At 44.9% G+C, this 27,744-nt stretch overlaps 1 protein-coding gene across 1 annotated transcript in view; it reads right to left on the reverse strand.

The window, feature by feature from the left end:
• BCAS4 (breast carcinoma amplified sequence 4) overlaps positions 1 to 27,744 on the reverse strand; it is a 1,047,728-nt gene that overhangs the window by 143,966 nt on the left and 876,018 nt on the right. The window lies entirely within an intron of this gene.

Genomic DNA, 27,744 nt, shown 5'->3' on the forward strand with positions numbered 1-27,744 from the left:
GGAAAGAGAGAGAGAGGACCGGGAAAGAGAGAGAGAGCCGGGAAAGAGAAAGAGAGCTAGGAAAGAGAGAGAGAGAGAGAGAGAAAGCTTATATAGAGAGAGAGAAAGCCGGGAAAGAGAGAGAGAGCCGGGAAAGAGAGAGAGGGAAAGCTTAGAAAGAGAGAGAGAAAGCCGGGAAAGAGAGAGAGAGGGAAAGCTTAGAAAGAGAGAGAAACCCGGGAAAGAAAGAGAGAGAAAGCCAAGAAAGGGGGAAAAAGCAAAAATAGAGAGAGAGAAAGCCAAGAAAAATAGAGAAAGCAAGGAAAGAGGAGGAAAGCCAAAAAAGAGAGAGGAAGTTGGTGAAAGAGTGAGGGAAAGCCAATAAAAAGTGAGAAAGCCAGGAGAGATGAGGAAAGCCAACAAACAGAGAGGAAGTCTGTGAAAGAGAGAGAATGTCAGGAAAAAGTGGGAGAAAGTCAAGAAAGAAGAGAGAGAAAACATGGAATAAGAGAGAAAGCCAGGAAAGAGAGAGAAAAGCAAGAGAGAGAAAGCTGGGAAAGGGAGCGAAAGCTGGGAAAGAGAGCGAAAGCTTGGAAAAAGAGAGAGAGAAAGATGGGAAAAAGAAAGAGAGAAAGCTGGGAAAAAGAGAGAGAAAGCTGGGAAAAAGAGAGAGAAAGCTGGGAATAAGAGAACACTGGGAAAAAGAGAGAGAAAGTGGGAAAAAGAGAGAGAAAGCTGGGAAAAAGAGAGAGAAAGTGGGAAAGAAAGAGAAAGCTGTGAAAAAGAGAGAAAGCAGGGAAAGAGAGACAGAAAGCCAAGAAAGGAAGAAATAGCCAGAAGAGTGGAAAAGCAGAGAAAGAGGGAAAGCAGGGAGAGGAGGAAATCCAGGAGAGAGAGAGAGAAAGCCAAGAAAGAGAATGCCAGGACAGTGAGAGAAAGCCAAAAAAAGAAAGAGAAAGCAAGCCAAGAAAAAGAGAGAAAGCTGGGAAAAAGAAAGCCAAGAGAGAGGATGAGAGAAGAGAGAAAGAGAAAGCCACGAAGGAGAGAGAAAGCCAAGAAAGAGAAAGAGAGAGAAAGCAAGGAGAGAGAGTGAGAGAGAGCTATGAAAAGGAGAGAGAGAAAGCCAATCACACCCTTTATATGCTGCACATTCCCACCGGTCGCTGCCCTAAAGGGGCTTACAATCTAAGGTTCTTCCTTATGTCACATACTAGGGCCCATTATCCTAGCATTATGTCTTCGGAGTGTGGGAATAAACTCATGCAAGTACAGGGAGGACATGCAAACTCCATGCAGATAGTGTCCTGGCAAAGATTAAAAACAAGGACCCCAATACTACAAGGCAGAAGTGCTAACTACTAAAGCCCCGTACACACGAGAAGAAATTTGGCCGGGAAATTTCGTCCGACGACCGATCTGCTGATTTTCCGATTGTTTGATGATGCTTCCGACAACCGACTTTTCGGCCGAAAAAATCCTGGTGTGCAGGCTATAAAATTTTTGTCGACCGTCAACACACGTCCAATTTTCGTCTCATTAGTACAGATTTCGATGGGGAAAAATCTTATGAGCAAGACTAAGCATGCTCAGAGATGAAAGAACACAAAGAAAGCAAACCAACACATAACATCACTTCTGAAGTAGAATTTTGTCGTGCGGGAAAATTCGTGTGCAGTCTAGAGAACATTCCAACCAACAGACACCACTCTGGACAAAAGAAGGACGACCAGTCGGCGGAAATTCGTTGCGTGTGTACGAGGCTTAAGCCAATAGACAGACAGATAGATAGACGTAAATCAATATTTGTTATTTACTGCTCCATGCTGATGTGAGAGAAGCAGGAATTGGGCACCCAGTAGCCCGGCCTCAATATAACAGATAAAACCTTTTATAAGGAAGTGTTTAGTATCGCCTATTGATCCTGCCGGTACTCAGGCATCCAGATATTCACAGGCGATCAATACCATTCTAGCTGCAAGAGAACTACAAGTCCCAGCACACCCCACTATCCTCTGACCACTGATGGCTGCAAAATTCCGATTCCCTTTTTTGTTACATTTTTATATCTCATAAATCATATTATAAATGTATTTCTTTTTTTTGCAGAATGCCACATTTTTTATTTATTTTTTTTAAATAATGCAAATTGTCATTCATTATTAGACAGATTAGCTTTAACCGAAATTTCAGACCGTCAACTGGAAGAAAAAATGGAGCCGACGAGCTTTTGGGGTCATTGGGCGTACATGGTGGCCTGTGTGCAATGTGTCAGCGAGGTACGTGCTTCATTTTCCAAGCTGCAAATCCAGATCAGGTCAGCAATGACTTATCTCTGCTACAAACGCACATCCGACCACTGGAATGACAACCAGCAGTGTAGGAAGAGCTCCCCCTCTGGTCAGCCGGAGTCACTGCGCCCTGGAGACAAGGACGTCCTTCCATTTCATGAGTCAGGATGTGGAAGGGAAGCTTCTAGAAAATGGCTGACGTGGGGCCTCTCTCTTTACAGCTTCTTCTTAGACGGCTGTAAAGATAACGCTGAATTTTAATTGACTGGTATAATTAAACACGCGGAGGTGAAGAACGCGCCCCGTGGTTCCTAACACGTGTCTAGGTGCAAATGAGAGCCTGGGTCGCTCACTTGGGGTGTTGATAAAGTTTTCAGCCGCCATCTTGTCTGCCAACTCATGATGTGGAGAAACAAAGTGGAGGCATAAAATATTCAATCTTCAACGACAACCAGAAAAACAGCCAACTAAAACCAAGCTGAGCTGTTTTCGTATCACGGTTGGAATTTTGGGCCGGTGGCTGGAAATTAGTTTTTGGAGAGGGATTAGAACCCCTGTCTGTTTTTATTGCTGTCTGTGCCCCCGTTAGGGAGATTTACCGTCTCTATTGGTCCTGTTTTCCATTATTACTGGAAAATCGCAAATTTTGTCCCCAGAATAGGAATTAGGGGAAATCTTCCATTGGGGACACTAATTCTGATGACTCCCTGGAATAGGAATTAGGGGAAATCTTCCAATGGGGACACTAGTTCTGGTGACTCCCTGGAATAGGAATAGAGGGGAAATCTTCCAATGGGGACACTAGTTCTGGTGACTCTCCGGAATACGAATAGAGGGGAAATCTTCCAATGGGGACACTAGTTCTGGTGACTCTCCGGAATACGAATAGAGGGGAAATCTTCCATTGGGGACACTAGTTCTGGTGACTCCCCAGAATAGGAATAGAGGGAAAATCTTCCAATGGGGACACTAGTTCTGATGACTCCCCTGAATAGGAATAGAGGGGAGATCTTCCAATTGGGACACTAGTTCTGGTGACTCCCTGGAATAGGAATAGAGGGGAAACCTTCCAATGGGGACACTAGTTCTGGTGACTCCCGGGAATAGGAACAGAGGGGAAATCTTCCATTGGGGACACTAGTTCTGGTGACTCCCCAGAATAGGAATAAAGGGGAAATCTTCCAATGGGGACACTAGTTCTGGTGACTCCCTGGAATAGGAATTAGGGGAAATCTTCCAATGGGGACACTAGTTCTGGTGACTCCCCAGAATAGGAATAGAGGGGAAATCTTCCAATGAGGACACTATTTCTGGTGACTCTCCGGAATACGAATAGAGGGGGAAATCTTCCAATGGGGACACTCGTTTTGGTGACTCCCCGGAATAGGAATTAGGGGAAATCTTCCAACGGGGACACTAATTCTGGTGACTCCCCGGAATAGGAATAGAGGGGAGATCTTCCAATGGTGACACTAGTTCTGGTGACTCTCCGGAATATGAATAGAGGGGGAAATCTTCCAATGGGGACACTCGTTTTGGTGACTCCCCGGAATAGGAATTAGGGGAAATCTTCCAATGGGGACACTAATTCTGGTGACTCCCCGGAAGAGGAATAGAGGGGGAAATCTTCCAATTCAGACACTAGTTCTGGTGACTCCCTGTAATTCCCTCACTTTAGGGGGAATTTCCTTTCACTTCCTGTTTTGTGTACAGGACAGGAAGTGGAGGGAAATCACCCGAATGGAAGATGGCAAAACCCTCCCTTACACCATTGGAAATTAAACATTTTTTGTTTTTAGTTCTACTTCATCCACTTGTCTACTGCGGTACGTTTATTTTGTCAGTGTCATTTATAAATAGTGCTACAGAAATGACCCTCCGGCCAGCCAGTGCACTCATTAATTGCTGTAATCTGAGCCATCTACCATCACAGACACAGTGTACAGAGCAAATCTGAGCGGCTCTGAACCTTTTGATTGCTGCGATCCCCAATCCAGCAATCACAAATGTAAACAGTATTACTATTTACATTGGATGGCCCAATCCTTCTGCTAACAATGGAGGAAGGAGGAGCCAACAAATGTCCAAATTACAAGCAGCAACAGATTTAGAATCAAGGGGTGGTGTTGTGATTGTGGGATCCTGCTTTGGTCTCAATGCATGTTTGGATCACTCTTCAGAAAGCACTTGACATGTGATGAGGATGCTTTGTATTGCCTCCCCACTGTCTGCTTTAACCGCTTGAACCCAGGCACTAGCGTGCCGCAACTGCATGCACTGCACTCGCGGCCGGGCGCTTGCAGAGCAGCTCTGTTCATTTGAATGGATCACGCTGAGCGGGTGCAAAGTATCAGGAGGTACAATTCCCGCTGTGGCCATGAAGCAAAGCACTCCGGTCGCAGCATGTGTGCACCCCCGGCTGCTGTCTCAGCAGCTAAAGGGGGGGAGGTTGGGGGGGGCAGGAAAAACATGGCTAAACCATGGGGGTTTTACCACTCCTCAACTGCTAGTGTGAACGAGCGTTCTATCCTTTCACCCCCCCCCCCCCCCATCCTCTCCTGTACATCTGATCTCCATCCTGTCTCTATGTGACCTGTATATTAACCCTTTTCCTGCACGTTTTCCATCTCCATCCTCCTACTAGGACACCTGCCCCTCATGTTTTCCCTGTTGGAGAGTTTTTGGCCCCCGCTTCCTTCAGCTCCCGGGCCAGACAACTTGGTCGCCACCAGACATTTGCTTTGTCCTCTTGCACCCTGGCTCAGCCAATTTGTAAGTATGGTTTTTTCCTACATAGGGCTCTCCACAAGTTTTCCATTCTTTATTGGGCATTATTTTTCATATAATTAAAAATTGATATTATGTATTTTCTAGATATACTTCTACGCATCTACTCCTGAAGAGTGAGCGATTGACTCAGGATTCATCATTGAATGTTATTACTGCCGTGCGCAAGCATGTTTACCAACCATCATGTCCTTTATCATGTACTGTAATTATGTTTGTATTTGCACATATGTTGATGTTTGTTTATACTTAATAAATCTGCTACTATATTCAACCCATTACAATTGACCATTTGTGTACACCTCATTTAAAGTCCCAGGGCTAAATCCTTTTCTCATTGCATGTAAATTTAGGGATGGAGGTGTTATTTGTTATTTTTTACAAAGAAGTTGAGTGCACAGCTCAGCGTCATATCCATAGGTTTTCTTTGGGAAATAGACATATGAGTGCTGCCAGCATTGCTGCAGAGGTTGAAGGGGTGGGGGGTCAGCCTGTCAGTGCTCAGACCATACGCCGCACACTGCATACAATTGGTCTGCATGGCTGTCATCCCAGAAGGAAGCCTCTTCTATAGATGATGCACAAGAAAGCCCACAAACAGTTTGCTGAAGACAAGCAGACTAAGGACATGGATTACTGGAACCATGTCCTGTGGTCTGATGAGACCAAGATAAACTTATTTGGTTCAGATGGTGTCAACCGTCACGGCAACCAGGTGAGGAGTACAAAGACAAGTGTGTCTTGCCTACAGTCAAGCATGGTGGTGGGAGTGTCATAGTCTGGGGGTGCATGAATGCTGCCGCCACAGGGGAGCTACAGTTCATTGAGGGAACCATGAATGCCAACATGTACTGTGACATACTGAAGCAGAGCATGATCCCCTCCCTTCGGAGACTGGGCCACAGGGCAGTATTCCAACATGATAATGACCCCAAACACACCTCCAAGATGACCACTGCCTTGCTAAAGAAGCTGAGGGTAAAGGTGATGGACTGGCCAAGCATGTCTCCAGACCTAAACCCTATTGAGCATCTGTGGGGCATCCTCAAAGGGAAGGTGGAGGAGGGCAAGGTCTCTAACATCCACCAGCTCTGTGATGTCGCCATGGAGGAGTGGAAGAGGACTCCAGTGGCAACCTGTGGATCTCTGGTGAACTCCATGCCCAAGAGCAGGGATCCTTAAACTATGGCCCTCCAGCTGTTGAGGAACTACACCTCCTATGAGCCACTATAAAACTCTGACATTCACAGACATGACTAGTCATGATGGGAATTGTAGTTCTGGAACAACTGGAAGGCCATAGTATGAAGACCCCTGCCCAAGAGAGTTAAGCCCGTGCTGGAAAATAATGGTGAAATTTGGACATTTCACTTACGGTGTACTCTTTTTTGTTGCCAGCAGTTTAGACATTAACCACCTCAATACCAGGCAAACCCCCTTCCTTCCCAGACCAATTTTCAGCTTTTAGCGCTGTTGCATTTTGAATGACAATTGAGCTGTCATGCAACGCTGTACCTAAACCAAATTTATGTCATTCTTTCCCCACAAATAGAGCTTTCTTTTGGTGGTATTTGATCACCAAAAGGTTTTTTCTTTTTTGGTGCACAAATAAAAAAAGACCGAAAAGGTTGGAAAATAAAAAGTTTTTTTGTTTATGTTATAAAATTTTGTAAATGGATACATTTTTTCCTGCACTGATGAGGCCGCACTAACAGGCACTGATGAGGAAGCACTGATGGGGTGGCGCTGATATGCAGCATTGATGGGCACTGATAGGTAGCACTGATATGCAGCACTGATGGGCACTGATATGTGGCTATAATAAGTAGCACTGATATGCAGCATTGGTGGGCACTGATAGGCAGCACTGATGGGCACTGATAGGTGGCACTGATGGGCACTGATAGGCAGCACTGGTGGGCAATAATGGGCACTGGTGGGAGGCACCGATAGATGGCAATAATGGGCACTGGTGGGCAGCACTGATAGATGGCAATGGTGGGCAGCACTGATAGGGAGGGCACCACTGGCAGGCTCTCTGAGCCCTGATTGCCATCCCTGGTGGTCATGGTTGGGCATCCCTGGTGGCTCTAGTGGCACCCCCCCAGGGCTGCACTGGTAATTAATGTTCTGATTACCAGGACAGACCCCCCCCCCTGTGATCAGTGAGCAATTAGCAAAACTCACTGATCCCCTGGCTGCAGCACAGATCGTCTTCTTCCCCTCACTGACAGGATCTGTGTGAGGAGAAGAAGAGCTCTAAGCTGTTACAACGGCTGTATTTACATTACATGACGGCTGTGATTGGACACAGCCGTCATGTGATCAGGAGGGCCAATCACAGGGCCCTCCTGCCAAAACTTGTTGCTATGTGTCCGAGGGACACAGGCACATCGAGATTGCGCCGCTGCACGTGCCTGCGGCGGCACAATCTCGCTCCTTCTGCAGGACGTTCGGGAACGTCCGATCAGAAGGACGAGACTCCCACCCGGCCGTATATGTACAGTGGCCGGGTGGGAGGTGGTTAATGGCTGTGTGTTGAGTTATTTTGAGGGGGACAGCAAATTTACACTGTTATACAAGCTGTACACTCACTACTTTACATTGTAGCAAAGTGTCATTTCTTCAGTGTTGTCACATGAAAAGATAGAATAAAATCTTTACAAAAATGTGAGGGGTGCACTGACTTTTGTGAGATATTGTATATACGTGATCCTGCACACAGCTGCCGCCCTGTAGCAGTAAAACTGCTATAGGGCGGTCAGCAAGCGGTTAATAAGATCCAAATGTAACACTGAATGCAGGAATTATTGGCGGGTATAACACGGCGGTCACTACAAAGGGGCCTAGATTGGGCCATCTCTACAATCTGACCTCCGACCTTCCCTTCAGTCTTGCACAGTTGTAGCCGCTCCTCTCCGGGACTAAAACAGCTTCCTCTGATTTCACTGCACACTCTGAGCTTCTCTCAATGTGCATTAGAAGCTGCAGCAAGTCAGATAGAGGATGTCCGGCATCATCTAGCCCAGGGATGTAGAACTCGATTTCATCAGCATTATGGTATGCCTCAAAGGGCCGGTTGTATTTGTAAGACTATAGTCTAGAACACCACCTCCCCCTAAATCTGATGCCAAGAGCCCCCCACCACCATCAGAAGTCAAGGGCCCCCACCCTCCAGACCCTGCACTTTCTGCAAAGCTGGGAAGCAGAAAGTGCAGGGTCTGGAGGAGGACCAGGGAGGGCTGGAGTTTTCTCAATGCTGAGACCAGGGGCGGTGGAGGGGGTGCTGCAGATGCACAGAGAGGAGCGAATCTAAAGGAGGAGTTCTGTCCTCCTCTCTGCTGCCGACTGCTGAGACAGGGGGGTGGTGGAGTTGAGGGGAGTGCTGCAGCTGCAGGAGAGGTGTGAGGGCCACATCAAATGACCTGCAGGGCCGGATTCGGGCCTGCGGGCCTTGTGTTTGACACATGTGATCTAACCCTTTCCTCCCCAGCCTGACTGTTCCTGGCCCCGCCCCTTCTATTCATTGAATTTCTTTCAATCACAGGCGCTCAGTAGGAAATGTGGGCGTTACCTGCAAGCAAAAGTAGCCTGTTTGGAGGCAGGGTGCTGTGATGTTTTCAGGAAGCAATGTACAGCCCCTCCCACAAGCCATAAATCTGCCCGCATTGCAAGAGAAGCACACAGACTCAGTGATGACATCACCCTGGTTTAATAAAGTTATGTAATAAAAACGTATCAAGTTTTATTTTTAAATTTCATAAAAATGTTGATGAAGGGGAAAGGAGGAACCAGAGAGGGCCTAAGATAAGATTACATTTAAGGTATAAAGGTTTAATGAAAATATTTCTATAAAGGATCAAAAACTACTTAGTGGTGGGATATTAACCACTTAAGGAACGGGCCTATATCTGACACATGTTGCTTACAAGTCAAATTCTGTATTTTTTTTCTAGAAAATTACTTAGAACCCCCAAACAATATATATATATATATATATATATATTTTTTACCAGAGACCCTAGAGAATAAAATGGAGATCGTTGCAATACTTTATGTCACATCGTATTTGCGCAGCGGTTTGACAAAACGCAATTTTTCTTGGAAATAAAAATATATATAATGTTTGGGGGGTTCTAAGTAATTTTATAGCAAAAAAAAAATACTGATTTGAACGTGTAAACAACATGTGTCAGAAATAGGCCTGGTCCTTAAGTGGTTAATATCCCACCACTGAGTAGTTTTTGATCTTTTTTAGAAACATTTTAATCAAACGTCAAATATTTTTTTTTTTTTTTTTTAGCAGAGACCCTAGAGAATAAAATGGAGATCGTTGCAATACTTTATGTCACACAGTATATGTGCAGCGGTCTGACAAACGCGATTTTTTTTTAAAAAAAATACACATTTTTGAATTAAAAAATAAGAATACAGTAAAGTTAGCCCGACTTTTTTCTATAATGTGAAAGATGATGTTACGCCGAGTAAATAGATACCCAACATGTCATGCTTCAAAATTGCGCACGCTCGTGGAATGGCGACAAACATTGGCACTTAAAAATCTCCATAGGCGATGTTTTAAAAACTTCTACAGGTTATCAGTTTAGAGGAGGTCTAGGGCTCAAATTATTGCTCTCGCTCTAACGATCGCGGCGATACCTCACATGTGTGGTTTGAACAACGTTTACATATGTGGGCGCGACTTGAGTATGCGTTCGCTTCTGTGTGCGAGCTTGGAGGGACGGGGAGCTTTTACTTTTTTTTTTCTTTCTTATTTATTTAACGTTTTATTTTTACACTATCCCTTCAAAAAAAAAAAAAAATTTTGATCACTTTTATTCCTATTACAAGGAATGTAAGCATCCTTTGTAATATAAATAAGCAGGACAGGTCCTCTTTAATGTGAGATCTGGGGTCAAAAAGACCTCACATCTACCCTTAAAAAGCAATAACAAAAAAAAAGAAAACATGTTTTAACCAAAAAAAAGGTCCTTTAAAGCCGTTGGGCGGAAGCGACATCTGAATTCGCTCTGGTCCTCCAAGGCTATAAAGTCAAGTGGGGGCCATCTTGCCCTCACTCGACTTCCTGCCTAGGACCTGAAAGGACCAGATCGTTTTCCTCGCTACCGACGGCTCCGGTAAGTGGGGAAATCGACCAGGAAGCGGCGGGCGGGGGTACCTCTCCCGCTGCCCACAAAAGTGATCCCGCGCCAAATCCGCCGCTGGAACCACTGTTATGTGAAAGAGGACCACCAGCCATGTAGGGGAAATACCGGAGTTATGGCAGCTATCTGCTGCCATAACTCCGGTATTTAACTTTAAAATAGCGACGAAAATACACAGTGGGCGGTCCGGAAGTGGTTAATTACAGAAGATATAAATCAAAACTGGGTGACATTTAGTTTGCTCTGTACACAAAGGGGTTAATTAACCACTTCAGCCCCGGAAGGTTTTACCCCCCTTAATGACCAGGCAATTTTTTGCGATTCGGCACTGCGTTACTTTAACCAAAAATTGCGCGGTCGTGCGACTCTCTACCCAAATACAATTGATGTCCTTTTTTTCCCACAAATAGAGCTTTCTTTTGGTGGTATTTGATCACCTCTGCGGTTTTTAAATTTTGCGCTAGAAACAAAAAAAGAGCAACAATTTTGAAAAAGAAACGCCATATTTTTTACTTTCTGCTATAAAACATTCTCAATAAAAAAAAATTAAAACATTTTTGGTAAAAAAAATCCCAAAAAGTGTATTTTAATTGGTTTGCGCAAACTATGGGATAGATTTTTGAACGTTTTATTTATTTTTTTGTTTTATTAGTAATGGCGGCGATCTGCGATTTTTAGCGGGACTGCGACATTGCGGCGGACAGATCGTACCCCTAAACTGACATTTTTGACACTTTTTGGGGACCAGTGACATTAATACAGTAATCAGTGCTAAATATTATGCAGTTACTGTATGAATGACACTGTCAGGGAAGGGGTTATACTGGGGGTGATCAAAGGGGTTAATGTATGCCTAAATATGCTTTGCAGGGGAAGGGCTCTGTGACAGGCACAGAGAGATCGGGGGTTGTAGCTTAGCTGAAACTTCTGATCTCTCCCTGCCTGTCTGACAGAAGACTCGCCTGCTTTGTTTACATAAGTAGGCGGGTCTTCTGTCAGTTTATCTGACGATTGCAGAAGGCCGGCGGCGATCGCCGTCGCTCCTCCCACGGCCTGCCTCCAGCTGTGTCTAAACACAGGAGGAGCGCGGCTTTGACGGCGCGCGCGTCGTTCACGAAATCAAGTAGTACTAAGTGGTTTTGGGCAGCCAAGCCGCCCTGCCGCAGTAATACTACGGTGGGCGGTCGGCAAGAGGTTAACTAAACCTGGAGAGTGCAAAACCTGGTGCAGCTCTGCATAGAAACCAATCAGCTTCCAGCTTTTATTGTCAAAGCTTAAATGAACAAGCTGAAGTTAGAAGCGGATTGGTTACTATGCAGAGCTGCAGCAGATTTTTGCACTCTCCAGTTTAAAGCTGGGTTCCCATATCTCCAGGACGGCTATATCCTGAATTGCGGAAGGTTCCTGTGCGTCTTCTGGTCTGTTTCAGGCAGTGGCAGCCGGTTTATAGGGGGCGCAGGGACGCCGCCCCCCCCAATCTGTGCAAAGAAAAAAAAAATTACCATTTGAAGCCCACTAGGGACGCCAGACCTACTGCTATGGGGGGGGGGGTGGGGTTTTGCACCCCAGAGCTGCCACGCAGAGGAGGCGATTGGCGGTCTCCTGGGTGTCATCGGGGCGCAGAGCAATGCGCCCCGACACTCCCCACTGTAGTGCTGTCCTGGCTGTGATTGGTCCAGACTCCAGCCTGGACCAATCATAGAGGACATCCTGGGTGACGTCGTGGGAAAATGGCACACAGCGGCCTGGTATAAGATGGATCCATCATGGTTATGGACTGGTGGCATGATGAGAAGTCCTTGTAGTAGTTCTGGCCTCCTCCAGGACAGGGACGGATACCACTGCCACTGCCCACTCTGCTATTAGGGATGTCCCCCCTCCTATGATAATAAGGAGTCCAGACAGCCTGCTGAGCCACCCTCCCATTCCTAGACTGTGTGACCTTCATCAGTGATAACTAAGGGAAATATTAAAACTGAATTAAAATGTGGCAAGTTTACTCAATTTACCTTTGTGTGAATCTAGAAATGGGAGGGTGGGTCAGCAGGCTGTCTGGACTCCTTATTATCATAGGAGGGGGGACATCCCTAATAGAAGAGTGGGCAGTGGCAGTGGCACCTTCCCTGTCCTGGATGAGGACAGAATTAGTACAAGGACTTCTCATCATGCCACCAGTCCATAACCATGATGGAACCATCTTATACCAGGCCGCTGTGTGCCATTAACTATTAATAAATATATACAGTGCCTTGCGAAAGTATTCGGCCCCCTTGAACTTTGCAACCTTTTGCCACATTTCAGGCTTCAAACATAAAGATATAAAACTGTAATTTTTTGTGAAGAATCAACAACAAGTGGGACACAATCATGAAGTGGAACGAAATTTATTGGATATTTCAAACTTTGTTAACAAATAAAAAACTGAAAAATTGGGCGTGCAAAATTATTCAGCACCTTTACTTTCAGTGCAGCAAACTCTCTACAGAAGTTCAGTGAGGATCTCTGAATGATCCAAAGTTGACCTAAATGACTAATGATGATAAATAGAATCCATCTGTGTGTAATCAAGTCTCCGTATAAAGGCACCTGCACTGTGATAGTCTCAGAGGTCCATTTAAAGCCCAGAGAGCATCATGAAGAACAAGGAACACACCAGGCAGGTCCGAGATACTGTTGTGGAGAAGTTTAAAGCCGGATTTGAATACAAAAAGATTTCCCAAGCTTTAAACATCCCAAGGAGCACTGTGCAAGCGATAATATTGAAATGGAAGGAGTATCAGACCACTGCAAATCTACGAAGACCTGGCCGTCCCTCTAAACTTTCAGCTCATACAAGGAGAAGACCGCAGAGATCTACAGCTGAGGTGGGAGACTCTGTCCATAGGACAACAATCAGTCGTATACTGCACAAATCTGGCCTTTATGGAAGATTGGCAAGAAGAAAGCCATTTCTTAAAGATATCCATAAAAAGTGTTGTTTAAAGTTTGCCACAAGCCACCTGGGAGACACCAAACATGTGGAAGAAGATGAAACCAAAATCAAACTTTTTGGCAACAATGCAAAACGTTATGTTTGGCGTAAAAGCAACACAGCTCATCACCCTGAACACACCATCCCCACTGTCAAACATGGTGGTGGCAGCATCATGGTTTGGGCCTGCTTTTCTTCAGCAGGGACAGGGAAGATGGTTAAAATTGATGGGAAGATGGATGGAGCCAAATACAGGACCATTCTGGAAGAAAACCTGATGGAGTCTGCAAAAGACCTGAGACTGGGACGGAGATTTGTCTTCCAACAAGACAATGATCCAAAACATAAAGCAAAATCTACAATGGAATGGTTCACAAATAAACATATCCAGGTGTTAGAATGGCCAAGTCAAAGTCCAGACCTGAATCCAATCGAGAATCTGTGGAAAGAACTGAAAACTGCTGTTCACAAACGCTCTCCATCCAACCTCACTGAGCTCTAACTGTTTTGCAAAGAGGAATGGGCAAAAATTTCAGTCTCTCGATGTGCAAAACTGATAGAGACATACCCCAAGCGACTTACAGCTATAATCACAGCAAAAGGTGGCGCTACAAAGTATTAACTTAAGGGGGCTGAATAATTTTGCACACCCAATTTTTCAGTTTATTTGTTAAAAAAGTTTGAAATATCCAATAAATTTCATTCCACTTCATGATTGTGTCCCACTTGTTGTCGATTCTTCACAAAAAATTACAGTTTTATATCTTAATGTTTGAAGCCTGAAATGTGGCAAAAGGTTGAAAAGTTCAAGGGGGCCGAATACTTTCGCAAGGCACTGTAGTGCCAGGCCAGCAGCCTGCTTAGCAGTGTACACAATATAAGACAGTGCAGGCCAGGCCAATTACATTGTACACAGGTAACGTGCTAGGCTAAGGCCCCTTTCACACTTGTGTGACGTCAAAGTCACGCAATTTTTTACCGGGTTTTTTGCCATGAATCAATACCTATTACATTTGTGCCCCCCCCCCCAAAAAAAAATTTTGAGCACCAGCCGCCACTGGTTTCAGGACGAAATTCAGGCAAAAATTTGGATTGATTCGCACCTGAAAATGAGAACAGGGACACACCATACCCCCTGCTGTTAGCCACAGCCACAGCTACTGTGAACCCAGCCTTAGTGAATTAATCCCTGTGTGTGTCATAATTATTGTCATTTTTATTCTTTACCAACTTATGTGCCGCCCAACGCCAATATACTGTGGCAAGGCCACCCTCCTGCGTAAAATCACATACCTGTACATGATTTCGTGTACAGAGTCTATGGCGCCCACGAGGCACTGGTGACCCACTGTGATTGGACACGGCGGGACACGATGTCCGCCAGGAGAGGCAGAATAGTGGTCTGTAAACAAGTGTTCTGTCAGGGAGGAAGATGGAGAGCCTGTGTTTCTGCTAAGCAGAAACGTGGATCTCTGTCTTCCTCCAGTTAAGCCATTCCCTCACACAGTTAGAAAGCACTCTCAAGGAGCGCATTTAACCCTTTGACCGACTCTGATGTTAACCCCTTCCCTACCAGTATCATTAGTGCAGTGACAGTGCATCTTTTTTTTTAGCACTCATCACTGTATTCGTGTCACTGGTCCCCAAAAAGGTGTCAGGTGTCCAATTTGTCTGCTGTAATGTCGCTGATCACCGCCATTACTAGTAAAAAAAAAAAAAAATTCCATAAATATATCCCATAATTTGTAGATGCTATAACTTTAGTGCAAACCCATCAATATACGCTTATTGGGATTTTTTTTTTTTAACCAAAAACATGCAACAGGATACATATTGGCCTAAATTGATGAAAAAAAATTGATTTTTAAAAATAAAAAATTTTGGGAATGTTATATAGCAGAAAGTAAAAAATATTGTTTTTTTTTTCAAAATTGTTTTTTTTTTAATTTGTTTTTTTTTTTTGTGTGTTTATAGCGCAGAAAATAAAAACCGCAGAGGAGATCAAATACCACCAAAAGAAAGCTCCATTTGTGTGGGGAAAAAAGAACAAAAATTGTATTTGTTTATGGCGTCACACAACCGCACAATTGTCGGTTAATGTAACGCAGTGCCGCAAAAAAATGGCCTGGTCAGGAAGGGGGTAAATCCTCCAGGGCTGAAGTGGTTAAATAAATTACTGCTTTCACTATTTTTTTTTTATTAATTTTATCATCTCAATGTTGCTGATCTCCTCCAATCTTTTTCAGCTATTTCCTGTCTGCATGTACTTGCTACAGGGTTGGCTACACATCATTGCTCTGGACTGGTTTCCTTAAAATGTAGGTCTTTAACTGTAAATAAAAAATGGCATTAATGAGCATTTGGGGTCATTGGGTGTACATGGGGGCCTGCATGCAATGTGTCAGCGAGGTAAGTGCTTCATTTTCCAAGCTGCTAATCCAGATCAGGTCAGCAATGACTTATCTCTGCTACAAACGCACTCCAACCACTGGAATGACAACCAGCAGTGTAGGAAGGGCTTCCCCTCTGGTCAGCCGGAGTCACTGCGCCCTGGAAACAAGGCCGTCCTTCCATTTCATGAGTCAGGATGTGGAGGGAAGCTTCTAGAAAATGGCTGCATTGGGGCCTCTCAGTTTTTAGCTTATTCTCCATCATGAAGAGACGACTGCATTTCAATCAACGGTGTAATTATATGATGGAAGGGGTGAGGTGAGAAATTTGTCCACTTAATGGATTTGAAGGTACTCGGGTGTGCAAAGAAGTGATCAGAGAATGCAAAACAGGAATGTGTGGTTGACAAGGACAGGAGGGTTAATTCTGTGCTACAAAAATAGTTCTGAATTTTAATCAATGGTGTAATTAAACCCATGAAGTCAAGGGGTGAGGTGAAGTATGCGTTCTTTGGTCCACTTTATGGACTTGAAGGTACTCGAGTGTGCAAAGAAGCGATCAGAGAATGCAAAACAGGAATGTTTGGTTGACAAGGAGCAGAGAAAACTCAGCTAGTTGGAGAGGTCCCATTGAAGTGTAAACCATACATCTGTATGACCAATGGCACCCACAGAAGGGACTGGCATTACATACATGAACAGAAACATTCTCATCCACAAACTTCAAGGTTTGGCCAGTTTTCAGTCATGGAGACAATTCTGAAATAATAACGCTCCACTTCCTAATAACTCCCATTAACGCTCCCCTTCTTCATAACCCGAAAACTCCAACTTGCCGAGAACTCCAACAGCATTATTTCCGGTGAGTGTACACCAGGAATAATTGAAGATTTTGACCACTTGGTGTTTTCACAGAACACCTGCAGCCTATACATTCCGGTATAGGCTATAATTAGTGGAGATTGTTAGTCCGCCCGCTAGTAACCAAAAACATGGTCGCTTCCAAGGCAGGGGGGACAAGTAGTGGGTGGACTGACAATCTCCACCAATTATAGCATGTCCTGGAGTGTAAAGGCTGCCAGTGTTCTGTGAAACAAACACCAAGTGGTCGAAATCTCCAATTATACGTTGTTGGAGTTCTCTGCAAGTTGGAGTTTTCGGCAGAACACCGGCAAGCATGGCTGCAAGGCTTTTGTTGGGCTCCCTCCACTTTCTTCCTCCTCCATTAGACCGGATCCTACCTTTATCCTGTTTAAAGCTGGATTCCTGGTATGGAGATACTTCCACAGTGACATTGGTCCAGCTTAGGGCAATGGAAGTTTGTATGTGCCATACCTGTGGGATGCCCCTGGAAGCCGGAGATCACTGTATAGACATGGCCACCACTACTACAGTGATTGCGACTACCTTCCGGGTCTCAAGCTGAGCAGATGCTCTGTTGCTTGCTAAGTACAGGAGGTCACCCACTTGGCACGGACACCATTCAGAGAACACTTTGCATTTTCATAAGGAATGCAGAGTTTTCTCATGTTGGACAATTTGAAGATTGTGGTGCCACCTTTCTACATTGTCCAATCAGAGAACACTTTGCATTCCTTGAAAATGCTAAATCCCTGAATGGCTCCTGAGCCACGCAAACAACCTCCTGTGTTCACAATGCAGCAAGGAGCCCACTCAGCACAGGACCCCCAAAAACTGGAGATCCCTGGAGTAGTAGTGTCTAGTACAGTGATTTCCAGCTTCCATGGGTATGACACATATATACCTATATTGGTCCAAGCTGGAGAAATGTACCTATATAGAAAATAGCCATACCTGGAATTCATCTTTAAACAATTCCACCAAATTCACTTAATACATTTTTCATCCATTCCCAACTCCTATCACCTGCAGTTATTGGCATGTCCATTATTTCTTGTATCTATCCCCATCAGGAAGGGTGGAGAACAACTCACAGGGGCACTCTTGCCTTCACCCGCTCTTCTTTATTTCACTGGGAGACAAGAAAGAGCAGATTTCCTAAAATAGATGTTGGCTTTCAAGCTGTTTTCAAAATGTGCTGTTTTTTGGCTACTGATGAAATAATGAAAAGTGGGTGAAGCATAGAATGTCTTTGTGAGAAGTTATTTGGTATCTTCTACATGGACTAAATATACACGAGAGCACGGAGACCATGTTGGCTACCTGGAAAGGATACATATTTATACATGAGGATCCCCTATGAAGACACCAGCCTCCATCTCCCCTGAAATATATGTGTAATGGTGAGTGGTGCACATTGAACTCTTTTTTGCTGCATATCAATCAGTAGGGGTCCTCCTCTCGTTTTTTTGTGGGTGTTTCAGAGAAATAAAACTTCACCCTTTAGTTATTTGATGTACCACAGGGCCAGCAATAGGGGGATATAAGCATTGGGCAGCAATAGGGGGGCATAAGCATTGGTGAGCAGTAGGGGGTATAAGCATTGGCCAGCAATAGGGGGGTATAAGCATTGGCCAGCAATAGGGGGGTATAAGCATTGGCCAGCAATAGGGGGGGTATAAGCATTGGCCAGCAATAGGGGGGGTATAAGCATTGGCCAGCAATAGGGGGGTATAAGCATTGGCCAGCAATAGGGGGGTATAAGCATTGGTGAGCCGTAGGGGGTATAAGCATTGGCCAGCAATAGGGGGGTATAAGCATTGGCCAGCAATAGGGGGGGGTATAAGCATTGGCCAGCAATAGGGGGGGTATAAGCATTGGCCAGCAATAGGGGGGGTATAAGCATTGGCCAGCAATAGGGGGGGCTATAAGCATTGGCCAGCAATAGGGGGGTATAAGCATCGGCCAGCAATAGGGGGTATAAGCATTCCTCCCCTACTGGGTTTCAAATATTCTCAAAGATTCAGCAGCTGGAGACAGCAGGCTCTGTCTGTGGCCTGGCCCACACCCCTACCTACATAATGTTGGCACTTTAGTGTTAATGAAATGTCTTCATTAATAAGCTGTATTGCTGATATGTCTCAGCACCTGTTTTATCAGCAAATTGTTGGGCCACGTTTTGGCTCAGATCACATAAGTTGCGCTGACTAATATGGTAACCTGTGGAAGCAGAGGGTGAACATAGAAAATGCATTCAGCTAGTGGGAAGCTCAGGGTTCAAATCAGGGACCCCAGCACTGAAAAACAGAATACCAACCATGCCACTGTGCTACTAACAAAAGCTATTAGCTGCAACAAAGCCACTTCCAGTCTGCATGTCATTTCTCAGAATGATTGCAATAACAGTGGACCATTCCTGCATTATCTATGAGGTCATTGTAGTCTCTAGGAGACACCTGGGTGACAATACAGGAGCACAATCAGGAGAATAAGCACGGTCATCCCCCCCATACCAGGAAGTGCCTGAACAAGGATCTTCATGGAGGGATCATTCTCAATAAATTTTAATAAAAAGCTGAAAATTTAGATAATTCGAATCAACTTTAGAACTGGTATTAACATGATAAAAATTATATGAGATTTTGGTGATTATGTTATCGTCCACTTTAAACAGAATAATTGGGGTCACCCTATAAACCTGCACGCACAGCAACAACAATGTACAAAGCCAGTGGGCCAGAGCAAAAATGCTGCAAGCTGTACTGATCTAGCTGCAATAAAATTGCCTGCTATAATGTCAGCTACTGTAAAAACAAAATGGAGCCGACGAGCTTTTGGGGTCATTGGGTGTACATGGTGGCCTGCATGCAATGTGTCAGCGAGGTAAGTGCTTCATTTTGCAGGCTGCAAATCCAGATCAGGTCAGCAATGACTTATCTCTGCTACAAACACACTCCAACCACTAAAAAGACAACAAGCAGTGTGGGAAGAGCTCCCCCTCTGGTCAGCCGGAGTCACTGCGCCCTGGAGACAAGGACGTCCTTCCATTTCATGAGTCAGGATGTGAAGGGAAGCTTCTAGAAAATGGCTGACGTGGGGCCTCTCAGCTTTTAGGTCCTTCTCCACCATGGAAAGAAGACTGCATTTTAATCCACAGTGTAATTAAATGACAGAGTGAAATGGTGAGGTGAAATTTGTGCCCTGTGGTCCATTTTATAGATTCAAAGGTACTTGGGTGTGCAAAAAAGTGATCAGAAAATGCAAAACAGGAATTTATGGTTGACAAGGACTCAGGTAGTTAGAGAAGTCCCATTGAAAAATGGAGCTGACGAGCTTTTTGGGTCATTGGGCGTACATGGCGGCCTTTGTGCAATGTGTCAGCGAGGTAAGTCAATGAGTCAAGGATGTTCTTCCATTTCATGAGTCAGGATGTGGAGGGAAGCTTCAACAAAATGGCTGACGTGTGGGGCCTCTCAGTTTGTTGCTCATACTCCACCATGAAAAGAAGACTGAGTCGAGGTGAAATATGCGCTCTGCAGTCCATTTTATTGATTTTAAGGTACTCGAGTGTGCAAGGAAGCGATCATAGAATTCAAAACAAGAATGTGAGGTTGACAAGGACCAGAGAAAACTCAGCTAGTTGGAGAGGTCCCATTGAAGTGTAAATCATACATCTGTATGACCAATGGCACCCACAGAAGGGACTGGCATTACATACATGAACAGAAACATTCTCATCCACAAACTTCCAGGTTCGGCCAGTCTTCAGTCACGGGGACAATTTTGAAGTAATGATATCTCCAACCTCAATCACTTCTCTGTGCTTCCCTTCTTCATAACTCGACCACATGCATGGCTGCAGGGCTTCTACTCATTTTTTGTGGGTGTTTCAGAGACATAAAACTGCACCCCTTAGTTATATGATGTACCACAGGGCCAGAAATAGGGGGGAAGGTATAAGCATTGGCCAGCAATAGGGGGTATAAGCATTGGTCAGCAATAGGGGGTATAAGCATTGGCCAGCAATAGGGGGGGTATAAGCATTGGCCAGCAATAGGGGGGTATAAGCATTGGCCATCAATAGGCGGGTATAAGCATTGGTATAAGCATTGGCCAGCAATAGGGAGGTATAAGCATTGGCCAGCAATAGGGGGGGTATAAGCATTGGCCAGCAATAGGGGGGGTATAAGCATTGGCCAGCAATAGGGGGGGTATAAGCATTGGCCAGCAATAGGGGGGGGTATAGGCATTGGCCAGAAATAGGGGGGGGTATAGGCATTGGCCAGAAATAGGGAGGTATAAGCATTGGCCAGCAATAGGGGGGTATAAGCATTGGCCAGCAATAGGGGGGGTATTAGCATTCCTCCCCTACTGGGTTCCAAAGGTTTTATCAGCGGGACCTGGCAGGGTCTGTCTGTGGCCTGGCCTACACACCTACCTACATAATGTTGGCACTTCATTGTTCATGGAATGTCTTCATTAATAAGCAGTTTTCCTGATTTGTATCGGCACCTGTTTTATCAGCAAATTAAGGGGCCATGTGGTGGCTCAGATAGCACACCTTGCATTGACTAATATGGAACCCCATGAAAGCAAAAGGAGAACATACGAAATGCATTCAGCTAGTGTACACCCAGGGTTCAAACCAGGGACCCCAGCACTGAAAAGCAGAAGGAATACCCACTATGACACTGTGCTACCCACAAAAGCTATTAGCTGCACTAAAGGCACTTCCAGTCTGCATGTCATTTCTCAGGATGGGTTTCCTGATGGCAATAACAGTGGAACATCCCTGCATTATCTATGAGGTCATTGAAGTCTCTATGAGATAACCGGGTGACAACACAGGAGTAAATCAGAAGACAGAGCGCTGTCACCCCCATACCAGAAAGTTACTGAACAAGGATCTTCATGGTAGGATCATCAGGGGCTATTTTAATAAAAAGCTGCAAATTTAGATAATTCGAATCAACTTCAGAACTGGTATTAACATGTTATAAAGATTATATGAGATTTCAGTGGTTGGGTTGTCATCTGCGTTAAACAGACTAATCGGGGTCATCCTATAAACCTGCACGCACAGTAACAGCAATGGACAATTCCAGTAGGCCAGAGCAATAACAGTTCAATCTGTACTGATCTAGCTGCAATGCACTGCAATACAATTGTCTGCCATAATGTTGGATACTGTAAAAAAAAATAAAATAAAAATGGTGTTGATGAGCATTTGGGGTCGTTGGGCGTAGATGGCGGCCTGTGTGCAATGTGTCAGCGAGGTAAGTGCTTCATTTTCCAAGCTGCAAATCCAGATCAGGTCAGCAATGACTTATCTCTGCTACAATCACACTCTGACCACTGGAATGACAACCAGCAGTGTGGGAAGAGCTCCCCCTCTGGTCAGCCGGAGTCACTGCGCCCTGGAGACAAGGAAGTCCTTCCATTTCATGAGTCAGGATGTAGAGGGAAGCTTCTACAAAATGGCTGATGTGGGGCCTCTCAGCTTTTAGCTCATTCTCCACCATGAAAAGAAGACTGCATTTAAATCAACGGTGTAATCAAATCATGAAGTCAAGGGGTGAAGTGAAAAATGCACTCTGTGGTCCACTTTATGGATTTTAAGGTACTTGGGTGTGCAAAGAAGCGATCAGAAAATGCAAAACAGGAATGTGTGGTTGACAAGGAGCAGAGAAAACTCAGCTAGCTAGAGAGGTCCCATTAAATTGTAAATCATACATCTGTATGACCAATGGCACCCACAGAAGGGACTGGCATTACATACATGAACAAACATTCTCATCCACAAACTTCCAGGTTTGGCCAGTTTTCAGTCACGGGGACAATTCTGAAATAATGAGATCCCCAACCTCAATCACATTAATGCTCCTCTTCTTCAAAACCCGACCAAATGTATGGCTGCGAGGCTTTTCTGGGCTGCCTTCCACTGTCTTCCTCCTCCATTAGACTGGCTCCTACCTTTATCCTGTTTAATGATGAATTCCCGGGATGGGAATTTTTCCATGGTAACATTGGTCCAGCTTGGAGCAACAGAAGTATGTATGTGCCATGAAACAAACAAAGATAAAATTCCCAGTTCAATTTGCCAACCAGTCTGCTTACCAACCAAATTGGCCTGTCTAACAGTTTGCGTCAATACAGGGGTTTAGTTAGCACACATTTGCAAACGCATGTGGAAGCTGCAGGGCCACGTCAATACCCCTGTATTGACGCAAACTGTTAGACAGGCCAATTTGGTTGGTAAGCAGACTGGTTGGCAAATTGAACTGGGAATTTTATCTTTGTTTGTTTCATTTGCGTTGCCCTTCCATGTGTTCTTTGCTATGAAGGCCAGTTATAGGTGGGGGCAGAGGCCATTTTCTTTGTTGTATATGTGTACTGGTGAGTGGACATACTGGATGCCTTTGCTGTAATACTATCGGCTGGGCTTCCATTATGCCCCCAATTACCTTTCAGGAGGGATGGGCCACCTCCAGGCTCACCTGCCCCCTATCTATCCATTAGCTTGCATGTGCTCCCACTGTGGAGACTCTTTAAAATTCATTAGAGTTAGGACTGCAGGTAACAGGGAGCCTTGACGTGGCCCTGCAGCTTCCACATGCGTTTGCAAATGTGTGCTAACTAAACCCCTGTATTGACGCAAACTGTTAGACAGGCCAATTTGGTTGGTAAGCAGACTGGTTGGCAAATTGAACTATGTATGTGCCATACCTGTGGGATCCTCCTGGAAGCTGGAGATCACTGTATAGACACCACTCTTACAGTGATCGCCTCTAGCTTCGGGGTCCCATGCTGAGCACCTGCCCTGTTGCTAACTAAGCAAAGGAGGTCACCCAACTGGCACGGCCCATCAGGATGGGTTTTTCTGATGGCAATCACAGTAGAACATACCTGCATAATCTATGAGGTCATTGTAGACTCTGAGATACCTGGGTGACAATGCAGCAGCCCATTCAGGAGACAGAGCGCTGTCACCCCCATGCCAGGAAGTTATTGAACAAGGATCTTTATGGTGGGATCATCAGGGGCTATTTGAATAAAAAGCTGCAAATTTATATACCGTAATTGGAATGAACTTTAGAACTGGTATTAACATGATAAAAAATTTATGAGATTTTGGCGATTGGGATATCATCTACTTTAAACAGACTAATTGGGGTCATCCTATAAACATGCACGCACAGCAACACCAATGGGCAAAGCTAGTAGGCGAGAGCAATAACGCTTCAATCTCTACTAATCTAGCTGCTATACAATGCAATAAAATGTATTTATTTATTTATTTCAGGTTCTTATATAGCGCTGTCAATTTACGCAGCGCTCTACATATACATTGCACATTCACATCAGTCCCTGCCCTCAAGGAGCTTACAATCTAAGGTCCCTAACTCACATTCATACATACATAGTAGGGCCAATAAAACGGTCTGCTATATTGTCTGCTACTGTAGTAAAAAAAAAAAGTTGTTGATGAGCATTTGGGGTCGTTGGGCATACATGGCGGCCTGTGTGCAATGTGTCAGCGAGGTAAGTGCTTCATTTTCCAAGCTGCAAATCCAGATCAGGTCAGCAATTACTTATCTCTGCTACAAACGCACTCCAACCACTGGAATGACAACCAGCAGTGTGGGAAGAGCTCCCCCTCTGGTCAGCTGGAGTCACTGCACCCAGGAGTCAAGGATGTTCTTTCATTTCATGAGTCAGGATGTGGAGGGAAGCTTCTACAAAATGGCTGACGTGGGGCCTCCCAGTTTGTTGCTTATTCTCCACCATGAAAAGAAGACTGCATTTTAATCAACAGTGCAAATGACAGAGTCAAGGTGTGAGGTGAAATCTGGGCACTGCAGTCCATTTTATTGGTTTAAAGGTACTCGGGTGTGCAAAGAAGCGATCGTAGAATTCAAACCAGGAATGTGTGGTTGACAAGGACCAGAGAAAACTCAGCTAGTTGGAGAGGTCCCATTGAAGTGTAAATAATACATCTGTATGACCAATGGCACCCACAGAAGGGACTGGCATTACATACATGAACAGAAACATTCTCATCCACAAACTTCCAGGTTTGGGCAGTTTTCAGTCTTGGGGACAATTCTGAAATAATGAGATCTCCAACCTCAATAACATTAATGCTCCCCTTCTTCAAAACCCGACCACATGTATGGCTGCAGGGCTTTTCTTGGCTGCCACCACTCTCTTCCTCCTCCATTATGCCCCATACACACGTGCAGATTATCTGTAGACTTTTGTCTGTAGACTTACCAAAACCATATAATATGAGGTCAAACCTAAACACTTTCAATTTGTATGCAATCCGGCAGGCCCTTGCACTACATAGAAAAGGTAAGTCTGCAGACAAAAGTCTGCAGATAATCTGCACGTGTGTATGGGGCATTAGACCGGCTCCTACCTTTATCCTGTTTAATGATGAATTCCCAATATGGAGATTCTTACATAGTAACATTGGTCCATCTTGGAGCAATGGAAGTATGTATGTGCCATATCTGTGGGATCCCCCTGGAAGCTGGAGATCACTGTATAGACACCACTACTACAGTGATTGCCTCTACCTTCTGGGTCTCATGCTGAGCGGCTCCTCTGTTGCTTGCTAGTCACCCACTTGGTAAGGACACCATTCGGAGAACACTTCGCATTTTCAGAAAGAATGCAACGTTTTCTCCAGTTGGGCAAAGTGGAGATTGTGGTGTCACCGCCCCACCTTTCTACCTTGTCCAATCAGAGAACACTTTGCATTCCTTCGAAAAAATGCTAAATCCCTGAATGGCTCCCGGGCCAAGCAAACAACCTCCTGTGTTCACAATGCAGCAAGGCAGCCACTCAGCACAGGGCCCCGAAAAACTGGAGATCACTGGAGTAGTAGTACCTAGTATAGTGATTTCCAGCTTTCACAGGTATGACACATATACATTGGTCCAAGCTGGAGAAATCTAACTATGTAAAAATTGAGATACCTGGAATGATCTTTTAACAATTCCACCAAACCACTTTTTACATTTTTCATACATTACCAACTCCTATCACCTGCAGTTACTGGTGTGTCCATAAATTTTTGGTATCTATCCCTATGAGGAAGGGTGAAGAACATCTCACAGGGTCGCTCTCGCCTTCACCCGCTCTCCTTTATTTCATCGGTAGCCAAGAAAGAGCGGATTTCATAAAATGGTTGTTGTCTTTTTAGCGGTTTTTAAAATGTGCTGTTTTTTGCCTACCGATGAACTATAGAAGAGTGGGTGAAGCTGAGATTTCCCTTATGAGAAGTTCTTTGGTATCTTCTACATGGACTAAATATACACAAGGGCACAGAGACCATGTTGGCTACCAGGAAAGGATACAGATTTTTTACATGAGGATCCCTTATGAAGACACCAGTCTCCATCTCCCCTGAAATAGATGTGTAATGGTCTTTTTTTGCTGCATATCAATCAGTAGGGGTCCTCCTGTCTTTTTTGTGTGTGTTTTAGAGACATAAAACTGCACTCTTTAGTTATAGAAGGTAGACAGGGCCAGCAATAGGGGGGTATAAGCATTGGCCAGCAATAGGGGGGTATAAGCATTGGCCAGCAATAGGGGGGGTATAAGCATTGGCCAGCAATAGGGGGGTATAAGCATTGGCCAGCAATAGTGGGGTATAAGCATTGGCCAGCAATAGGGGGGTATAAGCATTGGCCAGCAATGGGAAGGGGGGGGGGGGGGTATAAGCATTGGCCACCAATAGGGAGCATATGCATTGGCCAGCAATAGGGGGGTATAAGCATTGGCCAGCAATAAGGGGGTACAAGCATTGGCCACCAATAGGGAGTATATGCATTGGCCAGCAATAGGGGGGGGGCGTATAAGCATGGGCCAGCAATGGGGGGGGGGCTATAAGCACTGACCAGCAATAGGGGTGTATAAGCATTGGCTAACAATGGGGGGGGGGGTATAAGCATTGGCTAGCAATAGGGGGGGGGGTATAAGCAATGGCCACTAATAGGGGGTTTAGGCATTGGCTACAAATAGGGGATATAAGCATTGGCCAGCAATAGGGGGGTATAAGAGTTGTCCAGCAATAGGGGGGTTTAGGCATTGGCTACAAATAGGGGATATAAGCATTGGCCAGCAATCGGGGGGTATAAGAGTTGGCCAGCAATAGGGGGGTTTAAGCACTGGCCACCAATAAGGCATATAAGCATTGGTCAGCAATAGGGGGTATAAGCATTCCTCCCCTACTGGGTCTGTAAGGTTCAGCAGCGAGAACTGGCAGGGTCTGTCTGTGGCCTTGCCCACACACCTACCTACCATAATGTTGACACTTCAGTGTTAATGGAATGTCTTCATTAATAAGCAGTATCACTGATATGTACCAGCACCTGTTTTATCAGCAAATTATCAGGCCACGTTGTGGCAAAGATCATAGAGGTTGCATTGACTAATATGGTACCCCATGGAAGCAAAGGGAGAATATACAAAATGCATTCAGCTAGTCCACGCCCAGGGTTCAAACAAGGGATCCAAGCACTAAAAAGCAGAAGTAATACCCACCATGCCACTGTGCTACCCACAAAAGATACAAGCTGCAGCAAAGCCACTACTGGTCTGCATGTCGTTTCTCAGGATGGGTTTCCTGATGGCAATAACAGTGGACCATCCCTGCATTATCTATTATGTCATTGTAGTCTCTATGAGATACCTGGGTGACAACACTGGAGCACAATCAGGAGACAGAGCGCTGTTACGCCCATACCAGGAAGTGCCCGAACAAGGATCTTCATGGTGGGATCATCAGGGGTTATTTTAATAAAAAGCTGCAAATTTAGAGAATTTGAATCAACTTTAGAACTGATATTAACATGATAAAGATTATATGAGATTTTAGTGATTGGGTTGTCATCTACTTTAAACAGACTAATTGGGGTCACCCTATAAACCTGCACACACAGCAACACCAATGGACAAAGCCAGTAGGCCAGAGCAATAACACTTCAACCTGTACTAATCTAGCTGCAATAAAATTGTCTACTACTGTAAAAAATGGAGCTGACAAGCTTTTTGGGGTCATTGGGTGTACATGGTGACCTGCATGCAATGTGTCAGCGAGGTAAGTGCTTAATTTTCCAAGCTGCAAATCCAGATCAGGTCAGCAATGACTTATCTCTGCTACAAACACACTCCAACCACAGGAATGACAAGCAGCAGTTTGGGAAGAGCTCCCCCCACTGGTCAGCCGGAGTCACTGCGCCCTGCAAACAAGGACGTCCTTCCATTTCATGAGTCAGGATGTGGAGGGAAGC

The sequence above is a fragment of the Pelophylax lessonae genome, assembly GCF_965119305.1.
Source record: "Pelophylax lessonae genome assembly, chromosome: 11".
Taxonomy (NCBI): domain Eukaryota; kingdom Metazoa; phylum Chordata; class Amphibia; order Anura; family Ranidae; genus Pelophylax; species Pelophylax lessonae.